The sequence below is a fragment of the Diceros bicornis genome, chromosome 9 (genome assembly GCF_020826845.1).
Source record: "Diceros bicornis minor isolate mBicDic1 chromosome 9, mDicBic1.mat.cur, whole genome shotgun sequence".
Taxonomy (NCBI): domain Eukaryota; kingdom Metazoa; phylum Chordata; class Mammalia; order Perissodactyla; family Rhinocerotidae; genus Diceros; species Diceros bicornis.
The window spans coordinates 2,648,371-2,668,692 of record NC_080748.1 but is presented as its reverse complement, the minus strand read 5'-3'; the positions used below and the strand labels follow the sequence as shown (position 1 = coordinate 2,668,692).

Here is a 20,322-nt window from a genome sequence, read left to right as displayed (position 1 = left end):
CAGCAGACCTGGTGGGGCTCATCCAAGGTGTCCTCCCAGAGACCCTTCATTGCCAGGATGGGATGGAATTCTAGTAACTGGCCTCTTGAATATGTCACTAGACATCCTCAAAGGGATGGAGATGTTTAAACCAGGCTTTGGTTTGGACTGGTTCCCACAGTTATGCTGCTTCCTCTGTGAAGACTTGGCTATCATCTTTCTTTTCCTCTTACCCTACAAAAATAAATCATGAAATTGGGTCAAATGATAAAGGAAGCCTGCCTTTTTAGGACAATTATCCTGGCTGTTTTGTACTTCCACCCTCCCTCGATCCCCTGGGGATAGATCTGACCTGTGTCCTGGGATGTCATCAGGCAGATTTGCATCAAGAACAGAAAGCTCAAGGTCAAAACTCAAGGCTACTCCAGATCATTTCTCCCCCTCCATCCTGTTAAAACCCCCTCCTTGTTTGAGTGTGTTTCTATTCTCTTCTTGTCCTTGTCACTCTCAACCTCATAAGTCCTGGCACTCCCTCTCAGGACAATCGGTCCCCAGTCCTTTACTAGTTCCCAAATCCTACCATTTCTGTGTTTTCTGACTACTCATTTGCTTAATCCATTGACCACTTGGTGTTCATAGAAGTTAAATCAATAGTGACATTATCAACCACCCCCTGTTAGCGACTTACTCCCATATCCCAGATGTTCACATAATCCAAATGGTTACGTTCAAAAGTAAATAATTCAGAAAACATATTCACCCACCACAAATTCCTGATCTCTAATATTTTTATTCACACACTCATACAGTAGATACCTGTGCCTCATGATCAGAAGTAATGCTAGATCACCGATCCTCACCTTAATTTCCTCCTACACCTATCAATCTTGGATTCCATGGACTATGATCTCAATAATTTCCTTGGAATAATAAAAAATTCATTACCACTCATTTATGTTGTAAACCTCCAAACCCAGAAGATCCCAATTATCTGCCATGCCGCAGCTACTGCTGGTGTTATAACAAGCTGAATAAAAAGCATGAAACATGATCTTTTGGTACCACTGTAAATATAAAACCATCTGCATCAACTGGGAAACATCCATAATGCCTGGAAATTTTGTTCTCTTTTTTTGTGTTGGCTCAATAACAAGAAGACAAATCAATTTAAAAAACGGGCAAGGGACCCGAGTAGACTTTTTCTAATGAAGACATACAAGTGGCCAACAGGTGTATGAAAAGGTGTTCAGCATCACTAATTATCAGGGAATGCAAATCAAAACCACAATGAGCTATCACTTCACACCTGTTAAGATGGCCACTATCAAAAAAACTAAAGATGGCAAATGTTGGTGAGGATGTGGAGAAAAGGAACCCTTGTGGGAATGTAAACCAGTACAGCCATTATGGAAAACAGTATGGAGGTTCCTCCAAAAATGAAAACTAACATATGATCCAGCAATCCCACTTCTGGTATATGCCCACAGGATTGAACTCAAGGTCTCAAAGAAATACCTGCACTCTAATGTTCATTGTAGCTAATTCACAATAGCTAAGATATGGAAGTAATCTAAGTGTCACTGATGGATGAATGGATAAAGAAATGGAATATTAGTCAACCTTGAAAAAAGAAGGAGATCCTACCACTTTTGACAACATTGATGGACCTAGAAGACATTATGCTAAGCGAAATAAGGCAGACAGAGAAAGGCAAATACTCACTTATATGTGGAATCTTAAATAGTCACACTCATACAAGCAGAGGTTAGAATGGTGGTTGCCAGGGGTTGAGGGGATGGAGAAATGGGGAGCTGATGGTCAAAGGATACAGAGTTTCAGTAATCAAGATAAATAAGTTCTGGAGATCTAGGATATGGCATAGTGCTTACAGCTAACAAGACTGTGTTGCATACATCACATTTGCTAATAGTGTAGATATTAAGAGTTCTTACCACACAATAATAGTAATAAAGGAGGTGAGAGAAAACTTTGGGAGGTGATGGATATGTTTGTGACCTTGATGATGGTGACAGTCTCAAGGGTGTATACTTATGTCCAAATTCATCAAGCTGTATATGGAAAAGTATGACACCATCGTTGATTCTTCTGCACCTTGAAATAGGCCGTGACCTCATCACAAGAGAAAAAAATTTGTAACTATGTATGGGGATAGATGTTAACTGGACTTATTGTGGTGATCATTTCAACATTTATACAAACATTGAATCATTATGTTATACCGCTGAAACTAATTTAATGTTGTATGTTAACTTTACCTCAATAAAAAAAAAAACACACACACACAACAGAAAAAACCATTTTAATATTGTAAATGAGTTCAGTGAATCCCTGAAACTGCCCCATTCCCATAGGGGAGTTACAGGAAGCAGAGAGGATGAAGTAAGATGGAAGAAAGTTGTACAAAACAGTATTCAAATTAAAATCATTTAAGTTGATATCAACTCCTTGTGGCAAAGTTCTGTGAGCACCGATCTTTCACATTTTTCCTGGAAAAGCATACCTTCAGATCCAACCCATAATAGTTTCCTCATTTGCTCTAATAAGAAAATTTTAACTTAATAAATAAAACCAAAAGCATCCCTTATGTATGAATAAAGTTAGTGAACTTTACAGAGAAAAGAGCATATTTGCACAATCTCAATAAAGGTAACAGAAGAACAGAATGATGATGAAGTCTCATTCAAGCTTATCTTTGAAAGCCAGTAAAACCAGGTTATCTTTTCAAGAATGTGTGTAGAGCTGACAACCTTGGAAGATAGAAATAGTGGCCTCCTCTGGAGCAAAGGGCAGGCTTGCTTACTCCCCAGTATAATAAAAATAACACCCCTCCCCAGGCCAAAGGTCAGCAGACTTCCTGCCTGTTATTGAAGATTTGACTTCCTTAAGCTCTGAGTTCTTGCAACCCTCTGCATGTTTCCTGGCCCACTGTGTATCATCCTGTAGGAAGTGGGATTTAGTGAACCAGTGCAAATGTTGATACTCTGGCCACTGCCATTGCTGTGTCATTAAGTCTTGTGTCTCTGACCCATGGGTCTCGTGTCTTTTGCCAGCATCTGTAAGACCATGGTAGCTAACTTATTGGTTTGCAGGTAAGGTAAAATATCAGACCATTCACAGCTCCTGACAAGCCCTTAAAGTAACTAGTAGTCTTAGGAACAGAGAGCTATCCAGAACAATATGCATGGATGGTCCTCATAGAAGACTTCATGCAACCAAAACTTTAATAAGTGTCTCTGACCTCTTTTATTTCTACCTCAATTAGAAGGAGAGGCACCAAGCTTTATAGACCTAGGGCTTGTGCAAGCCACCTGGAGACCTAGTGACCAGAAACTTCCCATGGGGAGCAAAGACAGATGGGCATATTTCCAAAATGGACCCATATGCCTCCCGATCATCCAAAAGACAATACATTATCTTAATTTATGATGATTTGAATCATTAAAATCTTGTGATGGGCCAAAGATACACTTCTCAGAGGACTGGGGCACATGGCAGTTGTAAGAAGATTAACACATTTGGTGAATATCAAACTCTGAACTAACTTTAGTGTTCTAATCAATCAAAAGGTACAACAAATTTAATTAGGTAGATTAAATGATATTTAATGGTATGCCTGATTATTACTCTGCAATAATGAACAAGCAGCTCATGTAAATAACTACAATTGGCCTTTAAAATATGATAGGACTGTTTGAGATAAGCTGGAGAGAAGGAAAGGGAGAAATAGATAAAAGCTAGCTGCTCTGACACCACTCTCAAGACCCCTGGATCTACATGTAACCCAGGAGATCGAGGCAGATGGCTGTGTGCCTAGATCCTCCAGCACTGTGGTTCTCAGGGATGTCACAGGGCTGAAGCAGCTTCCTGAATCGTGTTTACACGTCCACGTGTACAATACCCTTGACCATGGGGATGAACCACCATTCAATCATCCCTTACACCCCTCTAATTAACAATTAGATTTCGGAATCATTGTACCATTAAATGATAATTTATTCCTCAAACCTGTAGGATGGCGAGCTAAAAGAAAATGAAATTTCAATGGCTTCTTTTCTTTGAAGGATCAAGATGTTCTTTCACACTTAGAATCCGGATTAGAGGATAAATCCATCAAGTCAATGGAACAACTTAAGAAATGGACAGAGGGATATTTCATTCATATATACACAGTTTGCACTGTGGCAAAAATAGAGTTATATTTAAAAAAATTAGAATCTTTTGAAATTTTACAGATATTACAGACTTTGTTCTGCTTATACTCCCTTTGGTTTACCAAATCAAACTCACTCTTTAATGGGCATTTCTAGCATTGAGTGTTAATAACAGCAGCTTTTTTATTTTATTTTATTTTTTTTTTAGATTTTATTTATTTATTTTTTTCTCCTTAAAGCCCCAGTAGGTAGTTGTATGTCATAGCTGCACATCCTTCCAGTTGCTGTATGTGGCACGCAGCCTCAGCATGGCCGGAGAAGCGGTGCGTCGGTGCGCGCCCGGGATGCGAACCCGGGCCGCCAGCAGCGGAGTGCGCGCACTTAACCGCTAGGCCACAGGGCCGGCCCACAGCAGCTTTTTTAAATTCTTATTTTTCCAAGGTCAAAGACCAAGGGAAGAGGTCGTCAAGAGGTCAAGTCTAATCTATCTACGGATGTGGCAGCCTTAACTATGGATGTTCAAGCCAGACATTGCCAGCAGAACCACATCTCTTCACCCATAGGTGAGTTTTTACTAGTAATCACAGAGACTTGAGAATATCAAAGGAAATTCTTTATTAAGAACCAAAGTTATGGATTCCTATCTTGGGTTCATTACTTTGAATTTTTGACCCAAATCATATACATTTATTGGACCATGTTCAAGTCTATGATCTTTAGAAGATGCAGCCTACAGCTGAAGAGAAACAGATACAACACCAAAATCTTACCCTCTCTGAAGCACAACTGAGAGCCCCTGGAGTAAGAAGTTTTCTAGACAAGCGAAAGTCATTCTTCTTCTGAACAAAGAGAGTAGAGGCTATTCAAACATTCAACTTTAAATTGTTAACATGACTTGTTAGATTGTGATGGAGCAAGCCTCATACCTTCGAAGTTTCATGATTTTTCTCCAGAATACTGAGATGGATGTCCTTAAAGTCCAGTTTCCCCATAAATGTCTATATTCAGTGATAAAATTAAATTCCCTATAAAATAATTCTCCGTGGCTTAGTGGTTAAGTGCTCCACTACTGGTGGCCCGGGTTCATATCTGGCACTAACACCCCGCTTCTCCGGCCATGGTGAGGCCACATCCCACATACAGCAACTAGAAGGATGTGCAATTATGACGTACAACTATTTACCGGGGCTTGGGGGAAAAAAAGGAGCAGGATTGGCAACAGATGTTAACTCAGAGCCTGTCTGCCTAGGCAAAAAGAGGAGGATTGGCATGGATGTTACCTCAGGGCTGATCTTCCTCACACACACACAAAAATAATAATAATAACAATAATAATTCCCATAAAATTGTTAAAAATATATCATAGTCTCTGACCAAGTGGAAACAAGGCAAATTGAGAAGTTGAATAGCAGTGTAATAAACTCCATACAAGGATCTTACTGCATCATTTCATTAGTGAAACTGGACGTAAATCCCATCTCTATCAAAGAAGAAATAAACAGATCATGGTATTCCTGTTCTTTGGAGTACCTCTAAAACTTCTAAAACGCTAAGTTAGAGTGGCGAGCACTGATAAGGAGAGACGTCTATGATATACGATTTGGGAAACAGCAAATTGCAAAATGATGTAGTTATGTCATTTATGTTAAAAAAAAACTTTATGTGTATTTATAAATTCATAGGAAATGTCCAGAAGAATAAGCTGCAACCTCTTAACAATAGTTCCTTCTGAGTAGGGGAGTGAGTTAGCAGGGAAAGGGATGGATGGGGTAGGTTTCACTTTACTCTACATACATCTGGGTAATTTGACTTTTTTTTACAGTATGTATTTCTTTCATAATTAGAAAAATGAGTAATGTGACCGTTTGGTGCAGGGCAATACTATTATGTTCACCAGTCTCTGTACTGTATGTTACTGCACAGCACGGACTGTAGGAGAAAGCCCAGAGGAGCAATGAAGACAAAGAAGACATGACACCTGCAAAAAGTCAGTGGAGTATTTCTCCATAACAAACCTTTCAGGTGAGTGATGGTCAGTATCTTCCACTGCTCCAGCTCTCGCAATAAACCTAGAACCTGCCCAGGGTAAGCTGGAGGACCATGCCCGACTAGTCCACTCCCCGCATGGGGCCGATTTGTGCAGGGTGACTGCCATCAAGCAGACAATGGACTCAGGATGGGGCGTGTGCCTTTGGAGAGGCTGGCAGAGAGGCGCAAAGTGGAACACCAGCTAAGTGCACACACCTGAGAGGCCGAGTTCCAGGTGGAGACTCAAAATGTACCAAGAAATTGTGTGAAGTGAAGGAAGCTACTCAACCTCTCTGAGCCTCAGTGTCCCCCCCTGTAAAATGGGGATCACAAGCCTACTTCACAGAGCTGTTGGGGAAGATACATAAAAGTGTCTGTGACAGTCAGTGTCACATTATTAACAAAGTCATCTCCGACTTCAGAAAATCGATGCAAAGAATAATGTTAATGACCAAAGACGAGATGCCCAGCTTCGTAAGCAGCCCCAGCAGCATGAGAATGAGAGGAGCTCCGACTAAGCAGGGCTCTTCACAGCTCCACTGGAGACGATGAACACGGGCTACACCAGGATAAGGGGCTGTTGTACAGTGACTCGTGTAGTGAGGGTGGATCCCTAAAGACACTGTGAAACAGAGTTACACACAGTGGCTCCTAGGGAACAACTACAAAGCAATCAATGCAGCAGATAAGAGTGGGAATGGGGCAAGCAGAGGAGGGTCAGAGTGACAAAATCTGATGGAAGACATTGAACCACGACGAAAGCCCAGCTCTGTCAACAGCTGCTGTGGTTGTGCCAGGAGATCAAACGTCTGAGACAGCCATTGTGGGGACTGCTGGGAGCACAGTTGTCACTGCGGCCACACCCCAACAGCAGTGCATCAGAGCACACACACCCTGAGACTTTCCTCTCCATTAATCTTTGTTTTAAGATGATGAATATCCTCATGTTACAATGTCTCCTTCCAACACTTGTGGACCAGTGTCATCAGAACCCCCTGAAGAGGGCACAGGCCAGAGTAGGATGGAACACTGGGGCCTGGGGGAGCGGCACTGCACCTGACTACACGGACTATCACCTGGGCCTATTGAACACGAGAGAAGCACCCGAGGATGCGGTCTAACGAGACTTCTCTATCTTGCCACATTCAGAGACACTACACACTTTCTCATTCTTTCTTTACAAAAATGTTAAAGAATTCATGTGTCATTAATTCATACAGAGGCAAATTCTTGACAAAGTGACAGGGTCCAGTTTCCATGACCAGGTTTTTCAGTTGTTTTGATAATATCCCACATTCAGGCATCGGAAATGTAACCTATTGGGATGTGTAATATAACTGGGACTTTTTTTCGTGTAGATCAACGCCCAGATTTTTAGGGACGACATAAATCATGAAAGCTGCTAACCATTCCTCCACAGGTTTCAATAAGACTTTTAAGTTAATTTACCAATCTCAGGAAAAGAGAATTTGGCAATTCAAGGTTATTTTTCTGCATTCAAACGTACAGTACAGGCAAGAGAATGAGCAGAAAAAAATTAACAGGCAGGTCTTGCTTGCATTTTATCTTTTGCAAATAAGCAGGATATTTTATGCTCTGTTCCTTTCACTGCTGTAATCAATTTTTAAAGAATACGGTACATCTGACTATCCCTAGGCGTGTTTATCTGGGAACCTTGCCTGAATCCAAAGCAGAGATGTTAAAGCTGACGGGTTTCAAATGCTGCCCAGGTGCTGTCTACCATGAACATCCCTCTCCCAAAGCTGGACCACCGGTCTCTTCCTGAGGGATCAGAGTCACCACCCCTGTCCCTGAGAGACTGGCCACTCAGGCCTGAGCTGAGATTAGGTGATCAATCTAAAGGGCAAAATGCTTAAGCTTTTCTCATCTTAAGGTTGCTGTTTTGGAGGCCACTGCACTGGAATGTGTTGGTGAAAATAGCCTAATAGATACTTACCTGGGAATTGGGTTGTTCTCCTCTGCTCTTAGCGGATCCTGGGGAAACCAGTGATTAACCTCACAGATACCTTAACTTCCACACCTGCGAAAAAGACAAGCAACAGCCAATGTTACCATCCAGCCAAGCTCTTAAGTTGTACTTGCAAGAGGGGCCACAAGGGGGAATCTCTCTCAAAAGCTGATGAAAGGATGGCACTTTGGCTAGAGAAGGCAGAGGGCAGCAGGCAAAGTGGAAAGTTTCTGGGATGTCAAACCAGTTCCCATAAGCATTTTAGAGAAGCACCTGGCCCTGGACTTGGTAGGAGGCTGTGGAAAGACCCACAGACATGCAGGTGGGAGGAGGAATCAAGCAACGGAGGGAGGCGGTGTGGAAGAGGCACGAGTCCAACTTCTATTTTGGACAAAACCAGTTGCACGCTGCAGAACCTCGGCTGCCCATGCAGCCGCCACATCCTCCTAACTCCCTGGTCCCGCTCATCCCGTGGCATCCCTCCGGGATTCAGTCCACATGCAGCGGGTGCAGGACCAGAGTCCTGAGTCAAGGGCAGTTTGGCCCTCGGCCAAGCGCACACCACCCTGCTCCTCCCCCCAGGGTTAGGCACCGCCCCATGCCCACAGCCTTCTGGGATTTGTAGTCTGGCCGTCCTGCAAGCTCCCAGCCGGTAGCGGTTAAGAGACAAAAGCTCCCAGCATACACAGCTAGGGGCCCCAACTCCCACCTTGTCCCCTCGCCCCTGGTCCCCATCCCTCTGCTTCTCCACCCCACTCTCTACCCCTCCTCTTCTCTATACCATGACCACTCTCCATGCCCTGCCCACCCCCCAGAGTATGCGCAGTGTGGTTGGGCTGCATCCCTTGAGGCCGGCACTCAGGTAGGGGTGGGGCTCACCAGCCTGGCTATTGCTGAAGATGCTTGCAGCCCTCGTGGAAATTTCCTGGCCAGTATTTGAAGCGTAAATTCTATATCTAAAATGGAAATACTGAGTGCCTGGGATTCTGGAATTTGCCTTTTTAAGGCCACCTGTCCTACCATCCCCTCCATCCCTCCAGGTTGCCATGGTCCTCCCTCTGGTTCCCGTGGTCAAGGTCGCTGCAGAGATCCTTCCCTTTGACCTCGCACACCCTAAGGGCCCATACCCATCATAAAAACTCAAAGCCATGACACTTGCCAAATTGAGGCAAAAATGGAAAGACCCAGGGGGACACGCAAGGATGAGGGCATTAATAGATACTTGAAAGTATTAAAATCCATCTGATGATGTCATGAGTGAACGTGTTCCACTTTAAAACAAAACACTGCTGTTATTCTGAGATATTGAGTTAGGATCTTTGCGCAAATATGCAGGATTTAAAATGTTTATTGATGTATAACATGAGTACAGAAATATATGCAGAAGTCATCCATGTAAACCTCAAAGAATTATTACAAAGTGAACACACTTGTGTGACCAAGAACTAGCACCAGCTTCACTCAGGCGCCAACAATCCGTTTCTCCCTCCTTCCTCCCAAAAGGTAACTGATATCTTACCAGCAAACACTGTATATCGAGTTTGTCTTCTTATATAAGTGTTTTATTACAGAACACTTTAAACAATATACAAAATAAACAAAATAGCATAGTAGGCCCCTCACCCAGCTTCAACAACTACTAATTGTCTGCCAATTTTGTTTCATCCACATTCCATCCCAGTCCCACCTCACTTTATTATTCTTTTAGTCCTTTGTGTGTGTGTGGGGGGGGGTAAGATGTACGCACACTGAAAGGCACAACTCTCAACTGTACAGTTTTGGCAAATAAACATGTCCATATAACCTTCACCCCTTTAAGAATAAAATAGTTCCATCACCCCCAGAAAACGCCTTCCTGTTCCTTCCCAGGCAATTTTATCTTTCCCCCGAGGCAACCAATGTTCTGGTTTTTTCATCATAGGTTCATCTTGGCTGAAATCATCCCAAGTGTTTTGTTTTCTGTCCAACTTGCCTCCCTCAGCACGAGGTTGATGAGACTCACCCAGCATGTGTGTGTCAGCATTTGCTCCTTGGCATGGCTGAGGGCATTCCGCTCTGTTGTTGCCCCGCAGTGCGCTCGTCTTGCAGGTCATCTCCTGTGAACATTCTTGTACAAACCCTTTTTTTTTGCTGCTTAATTCCTTTATTAGCATTTAAGTGACACACCTTTGCCTTTTTAGTGGTTGGTCCAGATTACAATATACATCTTTAACATATCACAGCCTACCTAGACTTAATAGTGCACCAGTTTAATCAATGTAAAATATAGAAGCCTTGCTACAGAACAGTTCCATTTACCTATGTCTGTCCATTATGTTATTGTTGTCATAAATTTTACATCTACCCATGTTATAAATCCCACAATACAGTGTTATGATTTTTGCTTTAAATAGTCATAGGTCTTTTAAAGAAATTAAGAGAAAAAAGTTAAGTATTTGGAGGGAGATCCTTTGAGGCTCTGCAAATGTACTGTTTCTTCTTTAAGGTTCACCCACAGTTTTTGCATTCATCAGTCAGTCTTGCCCACAGTAATTATTACTGTGGTGTTCTAGTGGCAATTTTCTATTTCATGCTATCCAGCCACGTTTATTATTTGGAATTCTGTGAGGAAGATTTCCCCCCCTCCCTCTCCCTTCCTTCTTTCTCTCCTTCTCTCATTCTTTTTTTTTTTTCTCTTTCTTTCTTCCTTTCTTATTTAATCTATTTTATATCAGTATAGACTCATGCATATTTATTTTGTTCTCTGGGTAGTAATCCAATGCTACCATTATTTATTTTGTTGCTCACAATTTTCCAGCTTGAGCCATTGGGAAGTCTTTCAGATTGATTCTTTTTGACACATCTCATCATTTTCTGTGTTTTTTTTAAAGCACTTTCCTACATTCTGGCACTACAAGATGTTCCAGGTTCATCTTGTATTTTCCATCTCCAGCCCTAGAATTAGCCACTTCTCCAAGAAAACCTGGTTATTTTTATTGGAGAATGATATAAACGCAGATCTGGGAGCTAGGTGTGCTCATTGATACTAGAGTGTAACTGCTTCTAGACCCACTCAGCAGAGCTTGGAAATGCATATATGAATATAAACTCAGGTATACACATCTATCTATTGATCTATCAATCTATCTATCAATCTAACTATCTATCTGGATAGATATATTAAAAGAGACATGGATTCATACTGATACTTCCGACTCCAATCCAGCACCACAGATTTTATTCTAGCATTCTCCTTTTGTTTATATGTAACTTCTTTTACCAACAGTGAGAAACTTAACTCCAGTTATCTACAATATATTTACAAATGTGTCAACTACTTTCAGAATTGTTAATCCATACCCTTATGAAAAACACATTTATCATCTAGTGTACAGTGTTTGTGTCCAGTACTTTAGTTTTACAGTATCCCATCAAAACACTGTCTTCCAAAGTTACTTAGGTCAGGACCTTTCATCTCCACCCCTTCTGTGTGATTATGTCACGTGCTTGTAATACAGTGAGATTCATTTGTCACTGCATTCCATCTGAGTTCCCCAGCATCCTGATTGATTTTTAAAATTTGCAGAGTAAAATTCACTCTTTGCGGTGTACAGTTCTATGGGTTTTGACAACTTTATGGTCGTGTATCCATCTCCACAGTACCATACAGAGCTGTTTTATTCACTCCCAAAATTCTCTCATACTGTCTCTTTGTAGTCAAATGCTTCCCTCACTCCATCCCTTGGCAACCACTGATCACTTTCCATCCTTGTAATTCTGCCTTTTCTAGAGAGTCATATAAATGAAATCATATACCAGATAGCCTTTTGAATCTGGCTTCCTTCACTTAGAGAAATGCCTCCAAGATTCATCCATGTTGTTGTGCGAATCAAGAGTTTATCCTTTTTATTGCCAAGTACTATTCTAATGTCCCGATGCACCACAGCTTCTTTCTCCACTCACCTGATGAAAGACATTTAGTTTATTTCCAACTTTTGGCAATTATGAATAAAATGGCTATAAAGATTCACACAAAGGTTTTTGTTTACATATTAGTTTTCAATTTGCTTCAGTAAATCTCTAGGAGGGGGATATCTGAGTCATGTAATAAATGTATGTTTAACTTTATAAGAACCTGCTAAACTGTTTTCCGAATGCAACTATCATGTTGCATTCCCAGTTCTAGTTGCTCCTAGTCCTCACCAGCACTTGGTATTTGCAATTTTATTTTTTATTTTGGCCATCTAATAGGTGTGCGGTCTCTTATTGTGACTTCTGCTTCCTTTATGAAAGTGAGCTCTGCTAAATATAGAATCCTGTGTTGACTTTTGGGTTTTCATTCTGCACTTGAAAGATGTCATTTTGTTATTGATTTGTCTCTTTTGTTTTTGATAATGTATCATCCATCATTCACATTATTTCTCCCTGTATGTAACGTCTTCCCATGTATATATGTATTTCCTTGACTGCTTTCAAGATTTTCCTTTTATCTTTGGATTTTAGCAGCTTGACTATCACATGCCTAGGTATGTTTTTAATTTGTATTTTATTTTTTAGGTTTCCTGACCCTCTTGGATCTAAAATTTTAGATTTTCCACCAAATTTTGAAAGTTATGTTATTACTGGTTGATTTGCCTTTCTGCCTCATTTAATTTTTCTGTCCTTCCCCTCTCTGCTGGGGACTCAATCATCTCACAAGTTGTAAGGCTCTCTTCATTTTTCTTCAAAATTTTTACATTCTTTTCTTCAGGCTAGATAATTTCTATTGCTCTATCTTCATGTTTCTTCTACTGTTTCTCATCTACCGGTAAACTCGAAAGTATTTTTTTATTTCATCTTCTGATTTGGTTCTTTTTTGTAATTTCCATTTCTCTGCTGAGTTTCAACATCTGTTCATTCATTATGAGAATATTTTCCTTTACCACCTTGATCATCTTTATAATAGCTATTTTCTTATCCTTGTTTGCTAATTGCAACAACTGGGGGATAGCTTCTACTGCCTGTTTTTGCTCATATATGGATTACATTTTCCTATTTCTTCAAGTCTCATGATTTTTCAAAATTGTGTACTGGAAACCATGAATGATAGTTAAAGAGCCTCTGGATTCTATTGTATTCCTTTGAAGAGTGTTGTTGTTTTTCTAGCAGAGAGTTAACTTGGCTGGACTGAAACTCCAATCCTATCTCCTTTACAGTGAGCATAGCTGAAATCCTCGTTCAGTTCTTTCATCTTCCAACTGTTGTTTTTACTCTAGGCCCTCTGGAGCCTACCCTGCATGTGTGTTGTTCAAAGATCTGCCAATTTGGTGTGTGTGGGGGTGAGACATTCATATATATTTTGAGATTTTCCTCTTTGTGGGTCCCTCTCTTCCAGAATTTCTCCCCTAACTTTCCAGCTACTCTGACAGCCCCAAAATACATCCTGTAACATTACAAGTAAGACTGTAGTTTTTCCCCTGTCTGGACCATGTACAGATTTTGGAATGCTTTGAGGCAAAAGACTCAAGCTTGCAAATATCTCCTGGTGCAATTCCCATCATTTAAGGGAAGACTCCCTCTCAGTTCTGCTTGCTTTTGGAAGAGATTTATACATACACACATATACACATTTATTATATGTGTATTACATATAGATACATGATTCTCTATAAATATATATAATAATTTATGCAGATTTTATCATTGTTATCTGTGAGAGTGTTAGTTCAACATGCTACTCCACCATTACTGGAAGCCAGACCTCGGTTTTGTTTCTTTTTTGGATTTTATATAAATGGAATTATGAAATATATAGCCTTTTGAATATAATTTCTTTTATGCCACATTATGGTTTTGATATTTATCCATGCTATTGCATGTAGCTAGTGTTTGTTTATTTGTTAAAAATAATTAATTTTTTTAAATGGTCATAAAATATGCATAACATAAAATCCACCATTTTAACCATTTTTAAGTGTACAGCTCAGTGACACTCAGTACATTCACATTATTGTGTACTTATAACCTCCAACCATCCACAGACCTACTTTCACCTTGCACTGAAACTTTGTGCCCATTAAGCAACAACTCTCTGTTGTCTCTCCCTCTTGCCCCTGGGAACCACCATTCTCCTTTCTATTCCTATGAATTTGACTACTCTAAGTACCTTATATGAGTGGAATCATACAGTATTTTTCCTTTTGTGGCTGGCTTTATTTCACTTAGCATAAAGTCCTTAAGGTTCATCCATGTCATAGCATGTGTCAGAATTCCTTCCTTTTTAAGGGTGAATGGTATTCCACTGTGTGTATCCACCACATTTTTTTTGTCAATTCATGCGTTGATGGACACCTGGCTTGCTTCCAGCTTCTGGCTATTTTGAATAACACTGTTAACAACACGGGTGTACCTATATGTGTTTATACCTCTGCATTGAGTTCTTTTGAGTGTATACCTATAAATAGTGTTCTGAGATTCATTTCCTCCCATGTGGGAGGGTTCCCCAGACCTCCAACAAGCAATTCTTAGGATGTCAGCTGGTCGTCAGATAATTCAACTCAATTTGATTCTGTCAACCCAGAGATACATCAGATTCCACAGGTTGAGGGCTCAATCCTATAGGACTGCACACCCACCCTACCTCACCTCAACTTCAGATGCCAGTTAGAAGCCCAGGCTGTTACCTGTACTTCTGACTGACTGGCTATAAACCAGAGGTTCCCACAACCTCCTCCTTGGGTTTGATTAATTTTCTAGAGTGGCTCACAATACTCAGAGAAACATTTACTAGATCACTAGTTTATTATAAAAGGATATAATTCAAGAACAGCCTGATGGAAGTGGCTCATAGGGAAAGGTATGTGAGAAAGGGCACAGAGCTTTTATGCCATCTCCAGGTGCACCACTCTCCAGGCACTCCTTGTCATTGGCAACCTGGAAGCTCTGTGAACCTCCTTCTATTGGGATTCTTATGGAGGATCCCACATGTAGGCATGATCAATTATTAACTCAGTGTCCAGCCCCTCTCCCCTCTCTGGAGGATAAGGAGTAGGGCTAAATATTCCAAGCTTCTAATCAGGGCTTGGTCTGTTTGGTGACCAGCCGCCATCCAGGAGCCATCCAGGAGCCCACCCAGAGTTGCCTCAATAGAACAAAAGATTCTCCTAGTGTTGTTATCACTTAGGAAATTACAAGGGTTTTAGGAGATCTGTGTCAGGGATGGAGTCAAAGACAAACATTAGAACAAGAGATGCTACTAGTGTTCTTTTCATATAGGAAATTACAAGGGTTTTAGGAGTTCTGTGCCAGGAACTGGAGGAAGAGACCAATAAATATATTTTCTATTATTTCAGAACCCATAAGTGGAATTGCTAGATCATATGGTAATTCTATTTTTAATTTTTGAAGGAACTACCATACTGTTTTCCACAGTTTTATATTCTCACCATCAGAGCACAAGGCTTCCAATTTCTCAACATTCTTGCCAACATGTTATTTTCTGATAGTAACTATCCTAATGGGTGTGAAGATGTATCTCATTGTGGTTTTATTTTGCATTTTCCTGATACTTGGTGACGTTAAGCATCTTTTCATGTGTGTACTGGCCATTTTTTTTTCTTCTTTGGAGGAATGTTTATTCAAGTCCTTTGTGCATTTTTAAATTGGGTTGTTTTTTTATTGTTGAGTTGTGGGAGTTCTTTATATATTCTAGATATTAATCCCTTATCAGATATGTGATTTGCAAATATTCTCAACCATTCTGTGGGTGGCCTTTTACTCTGTTGATAGTATCTTATGATACAGAAAACTTTTGCATTTTGATGAAGTCCAATTTGTTATTTTTTTTGTTGCTTATGTCTTTGGTGTCATATTAGAGAAATCACTGTTGGCAATGGCATTTGGATACAATGACACAAAGATTTTACCCTGTGTTTTCTTCTAAGGATTTTATAGCTTCAACTCTAACATTCAAATCTTTGATCTATTTTGACTTAATTTTTGTATATGGTGTAAGGTAAGCATCCAACCTCATTCTTTTGCATGTGGGTATCCAGTTTTCCCAGCACCATTTGTTGAAAAACTTATCCTTTCTCCAATGAATGGTCTTTGCATCCTTTTCAAAAATCATTTGACCGTATATGCAAAGGTTTATTTCTGGGCTCTCTATACTATTTCATTAGTATATTGTGTGTATTTATGCCAGTACCCCACTGTTTTGATTACTTTGTAGTAAGTTTTGAAATCAGGAAGTATGAGTTCTCTAACTTTCTTCTTCTTTTTCTAGATTGTTTTGGCTATTCAGAGTGCCTTGAGAGTCCATAGACATCTTAGGACAGATTTTTCTATTTTTGCAAAATCATCATTGAAACTTTTATCTTTTTGAATAAGTTGATTCTTAAGTATTCTACTCTTTTTGATGATATTGTAAATAAAAATGTAAAGTTTGTAGATTTCTTTTTCAGATTGCTTATTATTAATGTATAGACGGACAACTAATTTTTGCATGTTGATTTTGTATCCCAGTACTCTGCAGAATTTATTAGTTCTAACAATTTTTTTGTGGAATTTTTAGGGGTTTCAACATATAAGATAATATTTGTAAACAAATATAATATTAATTCTTCCTTTCCAATTTGGATGCTATTTCTTTCTTTTTCTTGCCTAATTGCTTTGTCTGGAACTTCTAATACCATGTTGAATAGAAGTGGTGAATGTGGGCTTTCTTGCCATGTTCCTGATCTTAGAGGAAAAGCTTTCAGTCTTTCACCCTTGAATATGATGTTCTGTGTGAATTTCTATATATGGCTTTTATTATGTTGAAGTAGCTTCCTTTAACCCTGAAGGATTTTTAGTGTTTTAACATGAAAGCATGTTTAGTTTTGTCAAACGCTTTTTCTGCACCCATCGAGATGATCTTTTTATTTTTTCCTTCATTTTGTTAATGTGGTTTACTACATTGATTCATTTTCATATATTGAAACATCCTTGCATTCTACGAATAAATCTCACCTAAAAATGATGTATAATCCTTTTAATATGCTGCTGAATTTGATTTGTTACTATTTTATTGAGGATTTTTGTATCAATATTCATCAAAGATATTGTAGTTTTCTACAATAGAAATTGTACTTTTCTCTTCTATTGTATTCTATTGTAATTTTCCATTTCTGTAGTTTCAAAGACCTGTCATTTTATTTTCTCTTAGCATCTTTGGCTCTGCTATCAGGATAATGCTAACCCCACAGGATGACTTTAGAAGTAGTCTCTCCTCTTCAACTTTTTGAAAGAGTTTTAAAAGAATTGGTGTTATTTAATTTAAAAAAATGCTTTGTGCCCAGGAATAAATTCAGCATAAAATAATTACAAATAAATATTTTTTAAAAATGTGAAAAAGTTGTTTTCCTAAAATAAGTTAAAAATTAAGCAAGTAAATCACTTACCACTTTATTTCTTAAAATTTTTAACCTAATAATAGGCATGAACAAATTGTTAGAATTAAAATGACTCAAGTGTTAATTTTCTTCATTGCAAATTTTCTGAGAGAAGTATATGGTGCCATCATGTATGACATCTTTTATGAAAAAATGGTAATTTTTTGTAGTATTTGAGAACATTATGAATTTTCCCAGTGGCCTCTGATATGCAAAGTTATCTTTTCAACATATATGTCTTATCATCATCCTTACCAAATTAACAAACTCTGTCAGGTGCTAATTAATCAACTACTTTTCATATGATTCAGGTTCTCCACTATTAATTTCCCTAACCATCAGGAAATTCTACAACTTCTCAAGATTAAGAATTTTACCTTACACTGTATTTCTCTCATGTGTTTTAAAACATCCAAAAATCATTGATAAACTGACCCTGCCCAAACTAAAGCATGGTGAATTATAAAAGATCGTCTCCGTTAAGTGGGGAAGGATTTCAGGTTGAACTTAATTTTATAAGTGGTCAATTTATTACAGTGTATTTTTCTCTTATGTATTTCAATTCTTTTTTTAAAAAAGTGATAGTTGAGGGCACTTAGATAATAAAAAGTTGAGAAAATAAGGAACTGATATACTTTGTAAGCTTCAAATGTTTTCAAGCATAAGATACAATAAGAACTAAAACTAAGAAATGGCAGAGGAAATAGAGATAAGAGGATGAAATTGCAAAACTGAATCTATAATAATATCTCAATGGATAGCGTTGTGGTGCCAAGAAGGTGGTGAAGTCAAAGAATTCGTAAAGATGATAATAAACAGACTGCAAAGAAAAAAGATCGAAATTTTTATAGAGAGAATTTTTACAGCGATATTACAAATAGAGAACAGGGAAGAGAGGTTGGAGTGAGAGACTATCTGCTTGTTAAATTACTCCCACTGTAGAGAACAAAAAACCAATTTGCTGAAATCTTTGTTTCCCTCTATGACCCTATCTTTATCTGTAAAATCTCAGCTCTGAATCAAAGTCACAATCCAGCTTTTCCATCACTGGGGAACAGAGCATTTACGCTCATCTGAAACCTCATCTGCCCTGCCTGTGAAATAAGGCTGGCCATCCATTCTCACAGAGGAGCCAACTGGAGGTAGGATTTTTGGTTCTGAATTCAGCTAAACATCTTCAAAGAATTGTATCTGGCCTTCCTCATCCAAGGCTATCAGTGAAGGGCTGGCTGGCTTTCAGAGAAGACCAATTCACAGTCAGCTGAGACATTTTCTGTTGAGCTTTCTAGAGAAGGCTGCGGGGCTTGTCAGTAAGAGTTGAATCTGTACGGGTTATATTTTTTAAATTTTATTCATAAATTTATAAAGAAATTTATATGGTATTACTTATTATCAAGAAAAAATGTTGTCTATTCTCTGGTCATTTAAGCAAAATCCTCCTCTCAGGGCCCACCCATGGACAAAGCCCAGATTTAATCTCCAAGCATCTGCCAGGCACACTGTGGTCAGTGGGAAGGCCTCAAGTTGGCAGCCTGTTCCCTTGTGTCCTGTGCTGGTACTTAATCTTGCATCTCTTCAGTGTACAACTAGACAGAGGCTCAAAGGACTTGACATTGGAGAAATGTACTTTTCATTGTCTTTAGACTTCTACGCTTTTCAAAAAGACTTTCAGCATTTCCAGTAATTGTGCAGCAGTTTACCCAACACTAAAGTTCTCACTTTAAAAATTAAAATAAACTTTGAAAAGGAAAAAAGTGATCTCTGCAATTTTGTACAGAATCTATATAATGGGTGTATCCTTATAAATGGAGGAAAGATAACAAATTTAACTCTTTTGGTTAGTTAACAAAGTATTATATTTTATATATTACCAATTTTGAGATTATTTGTATTTAAAAATACGGTTTCAAACCTCTAAATCATTGTAAGTGGTAGAGTCTGCCATCTGCTTTGGCTGAACAATTATATACAATAAGTCAGCCAAAACTCTTCCATTCCTGTATAATCATATATGTGGGTGGTATTGGTTGGTTCTTATAGATTGTTTGAACACATGCATATCACAAAATACAAGTGGCCATTAAAAATTAAAATGTTCACCAAATACAAGATTATCTGATTCCTAGAAAAAGAAAACAATACTGTAACATTAAGGCTAAAACTGTCAAAAAGGAAGCCAAGATACACTCAAGTCAAGCTTTTGCTGAAAAGTTAATTGGCTCATCTTTGAAACTTTGTCATGTTTATTGTGTAAGCAAGATACTTTCAGAGCCGAGAATATAGAAAGTGCTTATTGGTAAGTTAACATTGTGATCATTTATTTTGTAAATGTTAATATGTTAATATGTTAATATTCATTTTCTACTATATTCAGATTTTGAAGTTCTGCTAAATCTAAGGCCACATTACTGGCAAGTTGGGATACCTCTAGACATCTGAAAAATATGAGTCCTACACAGAAGCATATAAATTCTCTCTTCATCATGTTCTAAATTCTAAAACATTCTAAGGTTTTGGAACAAACCAATGGCATTCCACATTTACAGTAAGGCTGCATGTGCCATACATGATCCTATAGGAAGAGAAATCCAGATTTTAAATAAAAGAGATTGTGAACAAAAAATAAAGTATATTTTCACGTCTGAAAGGGGATTTCAAGAAAGAAGGGACTCTCAGAACATGTGGTAAGTGGTAACTAAGTTACCAAAGGGTCTCTAAAAGAGAACATATTGTGGAAAAAAGAGCCTAAACGCAGAGAGCTAAAATGGCATCTCTGGAATCCTTA

The 20,322-nt window shown here is 38.9% G+C and overlaps 1 protein-coding gene across 6 annotated transcripts in view; it reads left to right on the top strand.

Annotated features, from left to right (window-relative positions):
* LOC131410026 (ral guanine nucleotide dissociation stimulator-like) overlaps positions 1–20,322 on the top strand; it is a 192,741-nt gene that overhangs the window by 73,672 nt on the left and 98,747 nt on the right. For 4 of the 6 annotated variants that reach the window (XR_009221109.1, XR_009221112.1, XR_009221110.1 and 1 more), the window contains 2 exons: positions 4,593–4,714; positions 6,026–6,173. The gene's annotated coding sequence lies outside the window, so the exon portion shown is untranslated. Of the gene's footprint in view, positions 1–4,177; positions 4,193–4,592; positions 4,715–6,025; positions 6,174–20,322 lie in introns of those variants that run through there. The other 2 variants (XR_009221113.1, XR_009221115.1) reach the window with 2 other exon arrangements.